The sequence below is a fragment of the Siphateles boraxobius genome, unplaced genomic scaffold, assembly GCF_051911475.1.
Source record: "Siphateles boraxobius isolate OS27281-9 unplaced genomic scaffold, OSU_SipBor_1 55, whole genome shotgun sequence".
Classification (NCBI taxonomy): domain Eukaryota; kingdom Metazoa; phylum Chordata; class Actinopteri; order Cypriniformes; family Leuciscidae; genus Siphateles; species Siphateles boraxobius.
In genome coordinates this window covers 2,677,887-2,696,409 of record NW_027509181.1, presented here as the reverse complement: position 1 = coordinate 2,696,409, position 18,523 = coordinate 2,677,887, and the positions used below count along the sequence as shown (strand labels likewise).

The window sequence follows — 18,523 nt, the reverse complement described above, 5'->3', positions numbered from 1 at the left end:
AAAAAAGAAAGAAGAAAGATTAGTTAGAAAGAAAGAAAGAAATAAAGAAAGAAGAAATATTAGTTAGAAAGAAAGAAAGAAAGAAAGAAAGAAGAAAGATTATTTAGAAAGAAAGAAAGAAAGAAAGAAGAAATATTATTTAGAAAGAAAGAAAGAAGAAAGATTAGTTAGAAAGAAAGAAAGAAAGAATTAGTTAGAAAGAAAGATTAGTTAGAAAGAAAGAAAGAAAGAAGAAATATTAGTTAGAAAGAAGAAAGAAAGAAGAAAGATTAGTTAGAAAGAAAGAAGAAAGATTAGCTAGAAAGAAAGAAAGAAATAAGAAAGATTAGTTAGAAAGAAAGAAAGAAAGATTAGTTAGAAAGAAAGAAAGAAAGAAAGAAAGAAGAAAGAAGAAAGATTAGTTAGAAAGAAAGAAAGAATTACTTAGAAAGAAAGATTAGTTAGAAAGAAAGAAAGAAAGAAAGAAGAAAGATTAGTTAGAAAGAAAGAAAGAAAGAAAGAAGAAAGATTAGTTAAAAAGAAAGAAAGAAAAAGAAAGAAAGAAAGATGAGTTAGAAAGAAAGAAAGAAAGAAAGAAGAAAGATTAGTTAGAAAGAAAGAAAGAAGAAAGATTAGTTAGAAAGAAAGAAGAAAGATTAGCTAGAAAGAAAGAAAGAAAGAAGAAAGATTAGTTAGAAAGAAAGAAGAAAGATTAGCTAGAAAGAAAGAAAGAAAGAAGAAAGATTAGTAAGAAAGAAAGAAAGAAAGAAAGAAGAAAGATTAGTTAGAAAGAAAGAAAGAATTAGTTAGAAAGAAAGATTAGTTAGAAAGAAAGAAAGAAGAAAGATTAGTTAGAAAGAAAGAAAGAAAGAAGAAAGATTAGTTAGAAAGAAAGAAAGAAAGAAAGAATTAGTTAGAAAGAAAGATTAGTTAGAAAGAAAGAAAGAAAGAAAGATTAGTTAGAAAGAAAAAAAGAAAGAAGAAAGATTAGTTAGAAAGAAAGAAAGAAATAAAGAAAGAAGAAATATTAGTTAGAAAGAAAGAAAGAAAGAAAGAAGAAAGATTATTTAGAAAGAAAGAAAGAAAGAAAGAAGAAATATTATTTAGAAAGAAAGAAAGAAGAAAGATTAGTTAGAAAGAAAGAAAGAAAGAATTAGTTAGAAAGAAAGATTAGTTAGAAAGAAAGAAAGAAACAAGAAATATTAGTTAGAAAGAAAGAAAGAAAGAAAGAAGAAAGATTAGTTAGAAAGAAAGAAAGAAAGAATTAGTTAGAAAGAAAGATTAGTTAGAAAGAAAGAAAGAAAGAAGAAAGATTAGTTAGAAAGAAAGAAAGAAAGAAAGAAAGAAAGAAAGAAAGAAAGAAAGAAAGAAAGAAAGAAAGAAAGAAAGAAGAAAGATTAGTTAGAAAGAAAGAAAGAAGAAAGATTAGTTAGAAAGAAAGAAAGAAAGAAAGAAGAAAGATTAGTTAGAAAGAAAGAAAGAAAAAGTAAAAAAGAAAGAAAGAAAGAAAGAAAGAAAGAAAGAAGAAAGATTAGTTAGAAAGAAAGAAGAAAGATTAGTTAGAAAGAAAGAAAGAAAGATTAGTTAGAAAGAAAGAAAGAAGAAATATCAGTTAGAAAGAAAGAAAGAAAGAAAGAAAGAAAGAAATATTAGTTAGAAAGAAAGAAAGAAAGAAAGAAAGAAAGAAAGAAAGAAAGAAAGAAAGAAAGAAAGAAGAAATATTAGTTAGAAAGAAAGAAAAAAAGAAGAAAGATTAGTTAGAAAGAGAGAAAGAAAGAATTAGTTAGAAAGAAAGATTAGTTAGAAAGAAAGAAAGAAAGAAAGAAAGAAAGAAAGAAAGAAGAAAGATTAGTTAGAAAGAAAGAAAGAAATAATTAGTTAGAAAGATTAGTTAGAAAGAAGAAAGATTAGTTAGAAAGAAAGAAAGAAAGAAAGATTAGTTAGAAAGAAAGAAAGAAAGAAAGAAAGAAAGAAAGAAAGAAAGAAAGAAAGAAAGAAAGAAAGAAAGAAAGAAAGAAAGAAAGAAAGAAAGAAGAAAGATTAGTTAGAAAGAAAGAAAGAAAGAAAGATTAGTTAGAAAGAAAGAAAGAAAGATTAGTTAGAAAGAAAGAAAGAAGAAATATTAGTTAGAAAGAAAGAAGAAATATTAGTTAGAAAGAAAGAAAGAAAGAAAGAAAGAAAGAAGAAATATTAGTTAGAAAGAAAGAAAGAAAGAAAGTAAGAAAGAAAGAAAGAAAGAAATAAGAAATATTAGTTAGAAAGAAAGAAAGAAAGAAAGAAAGAAAGAAAGAAAGAAAAAGAAAGAAAGAAAGAAAGAAAGAAAGAAAGATTAGTTAGAAAGAAAGAAAGAAAAAATTAGTTAGAAAGAAAGATTAGTTAGAAAGAAAGAAAGAAAGAAAGAAACAAGAAAGAATAGTTAGAAAGAAAGAAAGAAGAAAGATTAGTTAGAAAGAAAGAAAGAAGAAAGATTAGTTAGAAAGAAAGAAAGAAAAAGAAAGAAAGAAAGAAAGAAAGAAGAAAGATTAGTTAGAAAGAAAGAAAGAAAGAAAGAAAGAAAGAAAGAAAGAAGAAAGATTAGTTAGAAAGAAAGAAAGAAGAAAGATTAGTTAGAAAGAAAGAAAGAAAGATTAGTTAGAAAGAAAGAAAGAAAGAAGAAAGATTAGTTAGAAAGAAAGAAAGAACGAAGAAAGATTAGTTAGAAAGAAAGAAGAAAGATTAGTTAGAAAGAAAGAAGAAAGATTAGTTAGAAAGAAAGAAAGAAAGAAAGAAGAAAGATTAGTTAGAAAGAAAGAAAGAAGAAAGATTAGTTAGAAAGAAAGAAAGAAAGATTAGTTAGAAAGAAAGAAAGAAAGAAAGAAGAAAGATTAGTTAGAAAGAAAGAAAGAAAGAAGAAAGATTAGTTAGAAAGAAAGAAAGAAAGAAAGAAGAAAGAAAGAAAGAAAGAAAGAAAGAAAGAAAGAAAGAAAGAAAGAAAGAAGAAAGATTAGTTAGAAAGAAAGAAAGAAAGAAGAAAGATTAGTTAGAAAGAAAGAAAGAAAGAATTAGTTAGAAAGAAAGATTAGTTAGAAAGAAAGAAAGAAAGAAAGAAAGAAAGAAAGAAAGAAAGAAAGAAAGAAGAAAGAATAGTTAGAAAGAAAGAAAGAAGAAAGATTAGTTAGAAAGAAAGAAAGAAAGAAAGAAGAAAGATTAGTTAGAAAGAAAGAAAGAAAGAAAAAGAAAGAAAGAAAGAAAGAAAGAAGAAAGATTAGTTAGAAAGAAAGAAAGAAAGAAAGAAAGAAAGAAAGAAAGAAAGAAAGAAAGAAAGAAAGAAAGAAGAAAGATTAGTTAGAAAGAAAGAAGAAAGATTAGTTAGAAAGAAAGAAGAAAGATTAGTTAGAAAGAAAGAAAGAAAGAAAGAAGAAAGATTAGTTAGAAAGAAAGAAAGAAGAAAGATTAGTTAGAAAGAAAGAAAGAAAGATTAGTTAGAAAGAAAGAAAGAAAGAAGAAAGATTAGTTAGAAAGAAAGAAAGAAAGAAGAAAGATTAGTTAGAAAGAAAGAAAGAAAGAAAGAAGAAAGATTAGTTAGAAAGAAAGAAAAAGAAAGAAAGAAAAAGAAAGAAAGAAAGAAAGAAAGAAAGAAAGAAAGAAAGAAAGAAAGAAAGAAAGAAAGAAAGAAAGAAAGAAAGAAAGAAAGAAAGAAAGAAAGAAAGAAGAAAGATTAGTTAGAAAGAAAGAAAGAAAGAAGAAAGATTAGTTAGAAAGAAAGAAAGAAAGAAGAAAGATTAGTTAGAAAGAAAGAAAGAAAGAAAGAAGAAAGATTAGTTAGAAAGAAAGAAAGAAAGATTAGTTAGAAAGAAAGAAAGAAAGATTAGTTAGAAAGAAAGAAGAAAGATTAGTTAGAAAGAAAGAAAGAAAGAAAGAAGAAAGAATAGTTAGAAAGAAAGAAAGAAGAAAGATTAGTTAGAAAGAAAGAAAGAAAGAAAGAAAGAAAGAAAGAAAGAAAGAAAGATTAGTTAGAAAGAAAGAAAGAAAGAAAGAAAGAAAGAAAGAAAGAAAGAAAGAAGAAAGATTAGTTAGAAAGAAAGAAAGAAAGAAAGAAAGAAAGATTAGTTAGAAAGAAAGAAAGAAAGAAGAAAGATTAGTTAGAAAGAAAGAAAGAAAGAAAGAAAGAAAGAAAGAAGAAAGATTAGTAAGAAAGAAAGAAAGAAAGAAAGAAGAAAGATTAGTTAGAAAGAAAGAAAGAAAGAAAGAAAGAAAGAAAGAAAGAAAGAAAGAAGAAAGATTAGTTAGAAATAAAGAAGAAAGATTAGTTAGAAAGAAAGAAGAAATATTAGTTAGAAAGAAAGAAAGAAAGAAAGAAAGAAAGAAAGAAAGAAAGAAAGATTAGTTAGAAAGAAAGAAAGAAAGAAAGATTAGTTAGAAAGAAAGAAAGAAAGAAGAAAGATTAGTTAGAAAGAAAGAAAGAAAGAAGAAAGATTAGTTAGAAAGAAAGAAAGAAAAAGAAAGAAAGAAAGAAAGAAAGAAGAAAGATTAGTTAGAAAGAAAGAAAGAAAGAAGAAAGATTAGTTAGAAAGAAAGAAAGAAAGAAAGAAAGAAGAAAGATTAGTTAGAAAGAAAGAAAGATTAGTTAGAAAGAAAGAAAGATTAGTTAGAAAGAAAGAAGAAAGATTAGTTAGAAAGAAGAAATATTAGTTAGAAAGAAAGAAAGAAGAAATATTAGTTAGAAAGAAAGAAAGAAAGAAAGAAAGAAAGAAAGAAAGAAAGAAAGAAAGAAAGAAAGAAAGAAAGAAAGAAAGAAAAAAGAAAGATTAGTTAGAAAGAAAGAAAGAAAGAAGAAAGATTAGTTAGAAAGAAAGAAAGAAAGAAGAAAGATTAGTAAGAAAGAAAGAAAGAAGAAAGATTAGTTAGAAAGAAAGAAAGAAAGAAGAAAGATTAGTTAGAAAGAAAGAAGAAAGATTAGTTAGAAAGAAAGAAGAAAGATTAGTTAGAAAGAAAGAAAGAAAGAAAGAAAGAAAGATTAGTTAGAAAGAAAGAAAGAAAGAAAGATTAGTTAGAAAGAAAGAAAGAAAGAAGAAAGATTAGTTAGAAAGAAAGAAAGAAAGAAGAAAGATTAGTTAGAAAGAAAGAAAGAAAAAGAAAGAAAGAAAGAAAGAAAGAAAGAAGAAAGATTAGTTAGAAAGAAAGAAAGAAAGAAGAAAGATTAGTTAGAAAGAAAGAAAGAAAGAAAGAAAGAAAGAAAGAAAGAAAGAAAGAAAGAAAGAAAGAAAGAAAGAAAGAAGAAAGATTAGTTAGAAAGAAAGAAAGATTAGTTGATCAACGCTCCTCCCACCTGGATATTGTTTACCTTTTCCGGCTACAGCACGGGACTGCAGCGCGAGACTACAGCTTGCCGTCTAAAAGACTATTTAGGTGAGTTGAAACAATGGCTAAGTTGCTAAACGCATATTGTTCACATGTAGGGTCCCTGTTCATGTTGGACAGACATTTTAATTGCATTTTGTGTCTGTTAAGAGGTTCAAAAACGCTCTTTATGTCGATGCCCCCATAGCTGCCGTTTTAGCTGGGTGGGAGCTCTGGGCATAGTAATGTTTCCAAACTTTTGACCGGTACTGTAAATTATTTTATACAAAATAAATAGTAGTTAATAAGATTGACACTGTATTATATCTAGTATTATTGAAGCAAAACAGAGTCCCTATAACAGTGCAATTTGTAGATTTTAAGTCTTCGAGAAAATGTTTTATGAGTTGCAAACCTCTTTTCTTTCCTTTCTCTCTCACAAACACAACACATCAGTTACACCTTTTTAAATTCTTCATTGCAGGTGCACAAATCCTATTCTACAAATTACCAAACTCATAGGGTCATATTTTTGTTGATAAAGAGTAACATTTTGGCCAATTATGCACATTTCTTGGTGTATAATTTTGTGAATCATCTATACTGTTTGGCTATTCTCATGTGGTCACACTTCACTTTTTATTCACAGTCACATATGCTCAAACCTCCTGTGTGGCCGCGCCTTAAATGTCAGCATACATTTCTTACTTTGTGATTTGAAAAAAGAAAAGTATTTGTGCACCTCCAATGAAGAATTTGAAAAGCTGTAACTGCAGTGTTTTTTGTGAAAGAGAAAAAAGTTTGAAACTTCTATAAAAAATAAAAAAAACTTTCTCTCTGTGACTTTAAATGTACTGATGTTTGACTACTTTACACCTACAGATTCCACTGTCACAGGTGCTCAGTTTTGCTATAATAAAACCTATACAGAACATGGTAGTAATCAGCCATCCATGCAAAAGCAGAGGTCTGTGTGGTGTACAGGTACATCTGTCCAAGCCAACATCTCACGCCTTGATGCCTTCCGCTGTGGATCCCAGAAAACCTGCAATACAAACATAGTACAGTTCAAAATCTATCATACATACATACATCTCATCTGGTATCACAAATTATATTTCCAGGTTCAATTTAAAATTAGGGTTAGGTTAAATGCTCAATATTAGGGCTGCACAATATTGAAAACCTTAAATAAAATATTTTGTTTATCTGCTGCTATATATATTGCGATATAAAACAAATTTCAAGAGATTATTTATTTAGAGGAGTGAATCTGCATTGAAAATTATAAACAAATTACAAGCATGGATAAATTCAATAGAAGAAAAATACAATTGAAATAAGCAGTGCATGATGTTTTTTAGGAAAATCTAACTTATCAGGTACGGAAATTGAATTATCGAATGTAAAAAGTCTTCACTGAGGAACAGCCTCTCCCTATTCTTACAAAATTACAAACAACCAGCCTGAAAAACAACACCCCTCCAAATCCTCACAGAATGTGCAAGACAATGTCTATAATAAATAGTGTGTGTAATTTCTTCAGTACCGGCAGCAGAACCGATAACATCTGAGCTTATCGATACTGCGGTCTTCCTTAATTTGGCCCCAGGGCCCGTTTAATGTTTAATACGGGGTTTCGGTACCCATCCCTACATATGTGTGAGTTCATATGGATGAAGGCCTGTTGTGTTCTGTCTCTTGATTTGTGATAGTGGCAGCTATTGTGAAACTCACCTTCTTCATGTACTGAGTGTGGATGGCATCAAGATCTTGTCCTGAAGAATCACAGGGTCAAATGATATCTCATCTGGTAACAAGAGCATAGCCATAACTTTAAAAACTCTAATGATATCTTTACCCCCTGATATTGTATTGCGGATATACATTCAAACATTTTAAAAGGCTAAGAGTATGAGCCATGAGTAAACTGGACAGATATCTGTGAAAAATAACTTGCGTGCCTAAAGTTGTCGACCCCCTGAATTCAGCATTTGAAAGTAAAAAGAATTTCAGCATTTATCAGTAAAAAATACATATAAAATACCTTTGAGTTGGACAGTATGGTGTCTGTCTCATTGGCCAACATAATTAAAAACACACCTAGAGAAAAAAAAAAAATATATATATATATACCAATGACCATGATATCCTGTTATCATAATAGTTAAATGAATTATTATAACTATGACCATTATAACATTATATTTGCTGCCTATTATTTAGCTGATTATTTAGCCTACAGGCTTCTCAAGGACAATGTCAGTGAAAAAAACTGGGGTTAATGAATTTAAAGTGTGAGACTTCATTCAAAATTATAAATCCTACAGACCCACAACTATTGAACACTATGTTTGAGGTTTTGCTTACTAGTCGAGTTCATAGCCGTGGAGATTGTCTTGGACAGGGGGTGCAGCAGGCCATCAGCATGATGATCTTCTAGAAAATAACATGCAATGTGTCACAGAGCCAACAATGTTACATAGGATTTACAATAGAACAAAGGGTTTATTACAAGGAAGCAAGCTAGAGCAGAGATGAAATGCAGAAAAGATAAAGAATATATATAAAAAATCTTAAGGTAATATATTGTGCAATACATGCATATAGGGCTGCAACTAACGATTATTTTGATAATCGATTAATCGGACGATTATTTTTTCGATTAACCGATTAATCGGATAGAAATTAAATTAGATTTTTTTTTATTATAACTAAATAAAACCGTAAATCAGGGTATTTATGTGTAAAAGTGTACTTTAAAAAGTGCAAAAGCCACACATTGAGTTTTACTAATATCAATATTTGCATTGTTTTTAATGATAATTGCTGATGGCAAGTTGACAAACATGATTATTGTTAAAAAAATGATATCCAACATATTATGTTTTAACACAATTTTTGTTAAAACAAATTTACACAGACATGTTGTTCAGATGTGAATATCTGAACTAAAAACAAACTAAAAACATCTAAAATATATAATTCATTTAATTTTTATTTAAAATTAATTATATATAAGGAATATAAGGATAAAGAATATAATATATTATATATAATATATAAAAGAATAATATAAGGATAAATTGATTAAATAAATATAGAAAGACTGAAAACAATTGTGTGAATGTAGAGCCACAGTAGATCGCGTTTGAAAAACAATTAAAACTTAGTAGACAAATGCTATAAAAAGAGAACGGAATGGAGGTAACGTTACCCAGCAAGCTAACAGGCTTGAGTAAAGGACAGGAGAAATTATGCATTAGTGGACAAGCATTCGCTGAAAACCACTGAGTACAGTGACTAAAAAACAATATTTTACTGCTGCTGTTATTAACTGCCTTTATATTTAGTGCTTCGCTTTGTAAAGACCGTTTTAATTTAACCTATTTCTGCGGTAGCGCTATTTTAATCCATCCCTTACGTTGCGAGCGAACTGATTGCGCAACCTGATGCTCGAGACAAAATACAGACATCCCGGAAGTCCCGGGAGTCTCCCGCATATTGATTGCGGCTCCTTGATGCCCGCGAATTAGTTCAAACTCCCGAAATCTAGAACGCGCAAGCAAGAGCGCGCATGCGAGACAGAGACTGCTCCAAACCGTGTAGCGCGCGCGCTCGGCAGAGCGCCTGAGGGAGAGAGACCTTGCGTGTGTGTGCGTACCAGTAAACGCTCCCCGTGACGTAAGCAGACCAACTAATCGATAATGACATTCGTTGACAACGATTTTCATAATCGATTATAATCGATTTTATCGATTAGTTGTTGCAGCCCTACATGCATATGAAATTATTATCATGATTAAACAATAATTCCCCCTTTGTTGTAGAGGTTTTTTTCTGTCCCTCCTGAAATCACTTATTATCAATGTTTGTAAGTGATGTCATTAACAGTAAGTTACGTTACAGTGAATTATTTCAGGTTAAATAAATTAGCGTACTTCCAATCACCCATTGACAAATTACCAGCAAAACAAAACTATCAAAAACTGTTATCAACACAAAAATGTGGTTAAAAACCCAAACTTATGTAAAACAAGAGCTCAATTGTAACGTAAACTTAACTTAGCTCTTCTGAAAACGGTTGAGATGCTAACGGACTTTTTCGAAGTCACAAAACCATTTCTATAAAGTATATATTCAACAGAAGTGTACAATTACACGTAAGAAAGATGTCAGGAACGTTTGTATGTATTATTTGCACAAAACCATTTCTATAAAGTATATATTCAACAGAAGTGTACAATTACACGTAAGAAAGATGTCAGGAACGTTTGTATGTATTATTTGTGTGATTTTGGTAACTAAACTTACCTGAAAGCAGTGGAAAACAACAGTGAGAGACGCTAGTTTTGCTGTTTGTCAGTTGATGAGGTTTCCTCGTTTCCATGGTTTCCATCTGCTCGCGCGCGCTCGTCTTTCAATCAGATAGCTTTGAATGGGACTCAATGTTTACGCGCACGTACGCATAGAACACGTCAAAAGGCACGCAGCATTAAAATAAACATCTAGAATTATAACATTTAACAATTTAAAATAGCATTAATTTTAAATAATGAATTTAAAACTCATTGTGTAGTTCTATGACCCATTCACTTGACAATTATGCTTTATTTTTTTATACCATTTTGCTTTTATTTTTATTGTAAAGCAATTTCAAGACATCTGTATTATATATATATATATATATATATATATATATATATATATATATATATATATATATATATTACATTAAAAGAGAATATGAATTAAGCACTATCTTTATATAAATTAAAGATTGTAATGGGGGCCCGTGACGTTGCAGTTTCGTTGCCAGTAAGTCATACAATTACCAAGTTATTACGATTAGAGTACGTATCTACGACGTTGTTGGTTATTTTATAACCTTAGGAGGACGTACTGACGACGTTGTGGTTTGGTCATATGATGTTAATGAAATTACGGGCATGCGACGTTGTAGTTACGTTGCCAGTAAGTCATAAAATTACCAAGTAATTACGATTAGAGTACGTATCTGCGACGTTGTTGGTTATCTTATAACCTTAGGAGGACGTACTGACGACGTTGTGGGTTGGTAATATGATGGTAATGAAATTACGAGCATGCGACGTTGTAGTTACGTTGTCAATTGGTAAAGTCATGACGTGACCAATAAGTACGAATACATTACGTAACTGTTACGTCGTGTGTTAGCTCTACCTTTTCCGGCTACAGCACGGGACTGCAGCGCGAGACTACAGCTTGCCGTCTAAAAGACTATTTAGGTGAGTTGAAACAATGGCTAAGTTGCTAAACGCATATTGTTCACATGTAGGGTCCCTGTTCATGTTGGACAGACATTTTAATTGCATTTTGTGTCTGTTAAGAGGCTCAAAAACGCTCTTTATGTCGATGCCCCCATAACTGCCGTTTTAGCTGAGGGGAGCTCTGGGCATTCGCGGTCGCAGCTCCGCGTAGCAAGCACCAATCCGGTTCGTTTTTTTTTCTATAGTCAGTACCCACAAAGGTCTAACGATCAAGATTAACTTAAAAATTGCCCGGAGTTCTCCTTTAAAGCTCTAGGAGGAGTAGCAGTCAGAAAATTTTGGTTAAGAAAAAGAAGAAAAAGAATAATAATAAGTTTAAATAGGATTTCAGTAAGTTGGCTTTCACAAGCCAACTTAATGATTATTATAATTGTCTTGCTCTTCCCTGTACATGTCTCTATCATGTTCATGTTCTATCATGTTCTTATTCGTCTAAACAGTTTGTTCAGTTGTACCCTAACTGATTAAAAGAAGATGTGATCACTGATGTGGTGTTGCTTTTTCTCAACAAACAGAAAAAGAAGTCGTGACATCCCATTGCCAGATGTTCTTCAGTCCTAAAAGTAAAAAAAAAAAAAAAAACACACACAAACAATTCAAATGAAGTTGTTTTAAAGGAGAGTCGGGTCAGCATATGTTCTGCATGATTTAAAGCAGTGGTGGGCCACTCTGGCATCCTCAGCATCCACTGTCCTGCAGATTTAGCTCCACCTCAAACCCACCTGCCTATAGTTGTCTATAAGTAAACCTGAAGAGTTTGGTTAAAAAATTTATGTGTGCTTGATTAAGGTTGGAGGTAAACTCCACCTCAAAAGGAGACCTAAAAAAGGGACTGAGTTGCCCGTTCCTGATTTAAATTTACAAAGAAGCACAGTGCATTATATTATATACACATTGAAGTATTATATATTTAATATTGCAGTAGGCTACATCATATTAGCTAAGTACAGAACAAAACCTTTTTTTTAACCTATATATTATCAACAGCAACCTGTTTTTAAAAAGCTCTTTTAGAAAGGCATGGTCTCTTTTGAGCCTTTGTCAGTAATGCTTGATTTCTTTCAAGATAACGGTGAAATTCTTCCCATCCCATACATGAAAAAATACATGACGTGTTGGTATTATAATATTTTATATATTATAGGCTATATGAAATAAAATGACACAACCCTGTCTCTTTTTTGTTAAATTTCAGTTTTATTGATCAATAATAGCCATTATTAAAGTATAAGTAGCCTAAAAGATATAAGAAGCTATACAAGTCAAGAAATAAAGCAAGTTAAAAGATTCAGTCAAACTAAGTCAGTAGGCTACAATGTTAAAGTTAAATAGCCTAAATATATAAAGTTATGACACTTCACTTTGCTCTCAGCCAAAACGATTTGCCAGGGAACAAATCGTAGATTAATGAGACCAAAGATCGCCCGTTAGATATACACAAGCCGAATTATATCTCATGTTTAACCACTAGACTAGAGACAGCCAGCGGCAAACGTCAGAAGGACAAGCCGAGTTAAGGCTGTTCCAGGCGGGTTACATGAGCGCTGAGCGCCCGGTGATCGCCTGGATCTCACAACTCCGAAAACGTCAGATCAAATTTTTAAATAGGCGCTATCTTTATAAATAAACCACAGATTTGAGATGTAAACAACTACATTCCTGACTGAAAAACTATTAAAACTACATTTCGTGACAAAATAAAAGTAGTATTTTTAAATTTTCGCGGCCTTTCTCCTCTGCTATTAACGCAACCTACAAGAAAAGCGCTATACAAATAAATGTATTACTTGATGGCATTTTATCATTTATTTTTATCTTATTTTGCACTCTGGGGTACTACCATAGCAGCGGGATTTAGCATTCTACATAAAGCTAAAACAGCTCACGTTAGCTACAAGTTATCGCGAGAACATATTTAGATCAGGCATACTACTGGCATACTAATGGGGTCCTAAGGTGGGACCCATCTCTTCACCACACCGGCTTGCCTGCGCTTTTTTCCACTCCTCCCCTCACTGCAGCCGCCATTAATAAAACCATCAATACTTTATTTAAAATACATGTATAACTGTACATAAATTAATACTTGGGTATTGTAACTCAATTCCAGAGTCCCAGAAAATATTAATAACAGAAAAAAAGCAAAACAACAATACTCAAAACAATACGCGATAACACAACAAATGTAATCATCAGATTAATTTCGTCTTGCGAGGCTGTGACTGTGAGGAGTAATCCTGGGACATTTACCTCAGAACATGTGGTTTATTTTCATTTCTATGCTTCAGGACTGTTTTGATCACGCGGACTGGGAGATGTTCCGGTCGGCCTCTGATGACGACATCGAGGCTTATGCTGATAGCGTAACCTGTTTCATCAGGAAGTGCGTAGAAGACGTTGTTCCGATCAAAACAATACGGATTTACCCGAACCAGAAACCATGGATTAATGGCGATGTTCGTGCAGCACTCAACGCGCGGACCTCTGCTTTTAACTCCGGGAGTGCGGAGGAGCAAAAACAAGCAAGTTATGCCCTCCGAAAAACTATCAGAGCAGCAAAACGCCAATTCAGGGACAAGATTGAAGGACAGTTCAACACCACCGACTCTAGAAGCATGTGGAAGGGAATTAATAGCATTACGGACTATAAAGGAAACATAAACTCCACAGTGAACAACACTGCCTCTCTCCCAGATGAGCTGAACACTTTTTATGCTCGATTTGAAGGAACTAACATCCCCCTCGCGGAGAGAGTTCTCGCGGCTGAAGCTACAGAGGTTAGTACACTCTCCGTCTCTGTAGCGGATGTAACCCGATCTTTCCGTCGGGTGAACATCCGTAAAGCCGCGGGTCCAGACGGTATTCCGGGCCGCGTCATCAGAAAGTGCGCGAACCAACTAGCTGGTGTTTTTACGGACATTTTCAATTGGTCCCTCTCCTTGTCTGTAGTCCCCACATGCTTCAAAACGTCCATCATCGTACCTGTACCGAAGCAAACCAACATCACCTGCTTAAATGACTGGCGCCCTGTTGCTCTGACCCCCATCATCAGTAAATGCTTTGAGAGACTAGTCAGAGATTACATCTGCTCTGTTCTACCTTCCTCACTGGACCCACTGCAGTTTGCATACCGCAATAACCGCTCCACTGATGATGCTATTGCATCTACAATACACACTGCTCTCTCCCACCTGGAAAAGAGGAACACATATGTGAGAATGCTATTTGTAGACTACAGCTCAGCATTCAATACCATAGTGCCCTCCTTGCTTGACGTGAAACTCCGGGCTCTGGGCTTAAACAGCTTGCTGTGCAGCTGGATCCTGGACTTCCTGTCAAACAGACGCCAGGTGGTTAGAATAGGCAGCAACATCTCCTCATCACTGACCCTCAACACTGTAGCCCCACAGGGCTGTGTTCTCAGCCCACTCTTGTACTCCTTGTACACATATGACTGCGTGGCAACTCACAGCTCTAATTCCATCATCAAGTTTGCTGATGATACTACGGTCGTAGGTCTGATCACCGACAATGATGAAACGGCCTACAGAGAGGAGGTGCTCACTCTGACGCACTGGTGTCAGAGGAACAACCTCTCCCTCAACATCAGCAAAACCAAGGAGCTAGTGGTCGACTTCAGGAAGAACGACAGAGAACACAGCCCCATCACCATCAATGGAGCACCGGTGGAGAGAGTCAGCAGCTTCAAGTTCCTCGGTGTCCACATCACAGAGGAACTCACATGGTCCGTCCACACTGAGGCCGTCGTGAAGAAGGCTCATCAGCGCCTCTTCTTCCTGAGACGGCTGAGGAAGTTTGGAATGAACCGCCACATCCTCACACAGTTCTACACCAGCACCGTCGAGAGCATCCTCACTGGCTGCATCACTGCCTGGTATGGCAATTCGACCAGCCGTAACCGCAAAGCCTTGCGAAGGGTGGTGCGCACTGCCAGTCGTATCCTCGGAGGTGAGCTTCCCTCCCTCCAGGATATTTATGCCAGGCGGTGTGTGAAGAAAGCTCGGAGGATCATCAGAGACTCTAGCCACCCGAGCCATGGGCTGCTCTCACTGCTACCCTCAGGCCGGCGGTACCGCAGCATCAGGACACACACCAGCCGACTCCATGACAGCTTCTTCCCACAAGCAATTAGATTTCTAAACTCTTGATCCCTCATGATCAATAACCATAAACATTCTAACTGTCAACACAGCACAACATAACCTACTGCATTTACATAATATATATATATATATATATATTTGCACCTTACGAGTATCTACTCTATGTATAATTACCTCTTTTTGTATTTTTGTATACTGTTGTATATGTAAATTGTTGTATATTGTATATTGTTGTATATTGTAAACTGTTGTATATTGTACATTGTATATTATTATTGTTCTGTTAGTGTATATGGTACTGTAAATCTGATGTTTGCTGTAATTGTTTTCGTCACATCGTGTCATACTGCTATGTTGCTCGGAACTGCACCTAAGAATTTCACCCACTGTTGCACTTGTGTATATGGTTGTGTGACAATAAAAGGATTTGATTTGATTTGATTTGATTTCAAGGAGCTAATGATCTAGTCGAGAATTGTGAGCAGCATAAGTTTTTTTATTCTTGTGCTTTGTTCTAATCGCGATATGAAATAGTGTCTGTGAACGCAAAAAGACTGTTTAAATTTGAATCACGTTTCTGTGAATGAATTAACGGCACAGATGGGCGCTGTTGTTTATGTTTAGCCTAGCCTACTATGTTACAGATGATGGATCAATGATGGATATCGCGGGATTCACGCTCGTGCACAGTGTTGCTAATAAACTGGATGTAATTTAAGTTCTGTTGCTTTTATATGAAAATAAATATAATGAACAAGACACCCAAGTACTTGTTATTTAATTCCATTCCAAATAAGTGTTTATCAATCATTTTTTCTTTAATACAGACATTATTAAAGAAAAATAATGTGTTTTTATATTTTTTTTGCATCTGAACTCTTCATATATATAATAAAATGACATTGCATAAATGAAAGTGACACGTGATGGCCAAGTGGTAATGGTAACCCATACTTGGAATTTGACCTCTGCATTTAACCCATCCAAGTAATGGCTCGTTTCCACTGAGCGGTACGGTACGGTACAGTTCGGTACGGTACGCAATTATTTGCGTTTCCACTGTCAAAAGTTGTGAATGGTACCAAAAAGCCGAACCGTACCGTACCACTTTTTGGGTACCCTTCCGTTGGGGTACCTAGCACAGTGGTACGGTACTAAAAGGTGGAGCTAGACTCACTGCAAAACGCTGATTGGTTGACAGAGATCGTCACTTGCGCGAGGGGAATGGCAACATAAGAAGCGCCATTTTTTAATATACAGTTGGAATATAATACTACGGTTATTCTTTCACGAAATGTAGTTTTAAGAGTTTTTGAGGCGAGAATGTAGTTGTTTAAAGCTCAAATCTGCGGTTTATTTATAATGATTTATGATAATTTGATCCATTCTAGGCGATCACCGGGCGCTCGGCGCTCATGTTCCCCACCTGGAACAGCCTTTCCTCGGCTAGTCGTTCTGACGTTTGCCGCTGACTCTGTAGCAGCTAGTGGTAATTCGTCTTGTGTATATCTAACGGGTGATCTTTGGTCTCGTGAATCGATAATTCGTTCCCTGGCCAATCGTTTTGGCTGAGGGCTAAGTGAAGTTTCATATATTTAGGCTATAACTTTTCCGTTGTAAAGTTAACGTTAGACTAGCGCTGAATTTGTCTGAATTGTTTGCTTTATTTCTTATTGTATAGCTTCTTGTAACGTTACCTTTTACTTATACTTTTATAATGGCTATTATTGATAAAACTGAAATTTAACAAAAAGAGATAGGGTTGAGTTTTGTCAGAATATGTTTAATATTTTTTAACATTTAAACGAAAAGATGCAGGGTTGTGTTTTATATTTCGTTTTGTTATAAATAGGCTAACGTTAAACATGTATATAATCAGGTCTATACATTGCCTGAACCACATTTGTGTGCCTATAATGTTTAAAATTTATTTAAATGAAAACGAAAAGAGGCAGAGTGGTGTTTTATAACATATTTCGTTTTATTGTTGCCTAAAATGTACATGCAGAACGCGCTGTTCCATGTGGTGAATTAGGCTACCGGACTCGCGTCCTCGGGAGTCCCTCTGCTGAGAACTTTACATACTTGGTATTGAGAAATGCCTAATGTCGGCGCTTGTCTTCTTGTGACAAACATGACGAGAAGCAAGGACAAGATCTGCTGTATGCCATCCATTGGTGTTTACTTTGTCGCTTTCTTCTTCGCGCGAAAATCACGTTGATCGCTTCTTTCCGGCAAACACCACGCCTATCAAGTAGGGTACTGTTGGCGGTGGAAACGCTAGCTGGATCATGGTTTACTGACCCGACCCGACCCGAACCGTACTGTACCGTACCGTACTGCTCAGTGGAAACGAGCCATAAGTGCACACACATTAGGAGCAGAGTAGTGAGTAGTGAACACACACACACTGCAAACGTGGATACACACACCCGGAGCAGCGGGCAGCCTTGAGTGGCGCCCGGGGAGCAATTGGGGGCTAGGTGCCTTGCTCAAGGACACCTCAGTCATATTCCTGCCGGTACTGGAATCAAACCAGCAACCTTTGGGTCACCAGTCCAACTCTGTTACCATTAGGCCATGACTGCCCCCCATTAGGCCATGACTGCCCCCCATTAGGCCATGACTGCCCCAAACTGCATAACCCATAGAGATCGCAGCTGTCCGAGAGTTTGGGAATATTCACACATAACATATATGTATATGTATATACTAGGGCTGTCAGTTAAACGCGTTATTAACGGCGTTAACGCAAAACCATTTTAACGCGATTAATTTTTTTATCGCGAGATTAACGGTCTTTTTGGTCTAGCAAACTCTGTCGTTTTTTTCACATGCTTTTGCAACAGGACGCGGCATGCGCGGCGCTGCGCTATGAAACCCATTCATTTCAAGGGCTTGCGCCATGCTTGGATGTTTTGTTGCTTCGTCGACCAAAGCGCAAGTGGATCTAGCTAGACCGGAAACAAAACAACAGGCACGCGCGCACACACACTTGTTTGGGCTTGCGAGCCGGCCAAATAGGTTAACGTTACGTTTTGAGTGGATGACGAGCGCGAGACGCCGAAATGGATGCCAATAAGATTCTGAATGGAAAGTTTACTTTTAAAAAGTTGGCAAATGGTTCCATTGACTAGACCAAAGTGATCTGTGTGTTTTGTCGTTATGAACTGAGCTATCATCATCGCAGCATGTCCAGTCTGAAGTACCACTTGATGATGGCCAAGCACACACACACAGCTGATGCGAATTCTCCACTCCCTCGTCAATATCAGTACCTCGTCAGTATTTCTTTCACCCTTTTATTGATGGACAGTTACATTGTGTTACAAAGAAATTATTTGCTCCAAGTGAGAATGTTAGTGTGAAATTGAACACAGTATTGCCTATGTTGTTTTCAATAAAAAAAAATGTGCACAAAGCAAGCAATCCACTTTTTTCATGTTGATAAGAGCATTAAAATGAGAAAAAATAATGAACAAAAAGAAATCAAGAGACATTTAGAATAGATAAAAATGTGCGATTAATCACGAGTTAACTATGACATTAATGCGATTAATCGCGATTAAATATTTTAATCGTTTGACAGCACTAGTATATACACATAAAACATGATATCCGAGTTTTAAAATCAAACATTTTAAAAGAGAACAATACATCACGGTTGTTTAAACCAATCAACATTAAGCTGTGTCGTCAGCAAGTCGTTTCCCATCATGCTTTTGATCAGCGCAGTCGGTGGAGAGCAACTGCGCGTGACTGCAGAATCCGACACGTGTGCCTTGCGCTCGC

At 34.7% G+C, this 18,523-nt stretch overlaps 2 long non-coding RNA genes across 2 annotated transcripts in view; both read right to left on the bottom strand.

Annotated features, from left to right (window-relative positions):
• LOC143714639 (uncharacterized) overlaps positions 1-18,523 on the bottom strand; it is a 120,530-nt gene that overhangs the window by 44,296 nt on the left and 57,711 nt on the right. The window lies entirely within an intron of this gene.
• On the bottom strand, positions 5,554-7,872 carry LOC143714640 (uncharacterized). Its single transcript, XR_013195580.1, has 4 exons — positions 7,669-7,872; positions 7,346-7,401; positions 7,036-7,108; positions 5,554-6,343 (listed from the first exon to the last, which is right to left on the bottom strand). It is a non-coding gene; the product is annotated as an uncharacterized LOC143714640 (long non-coding RNA).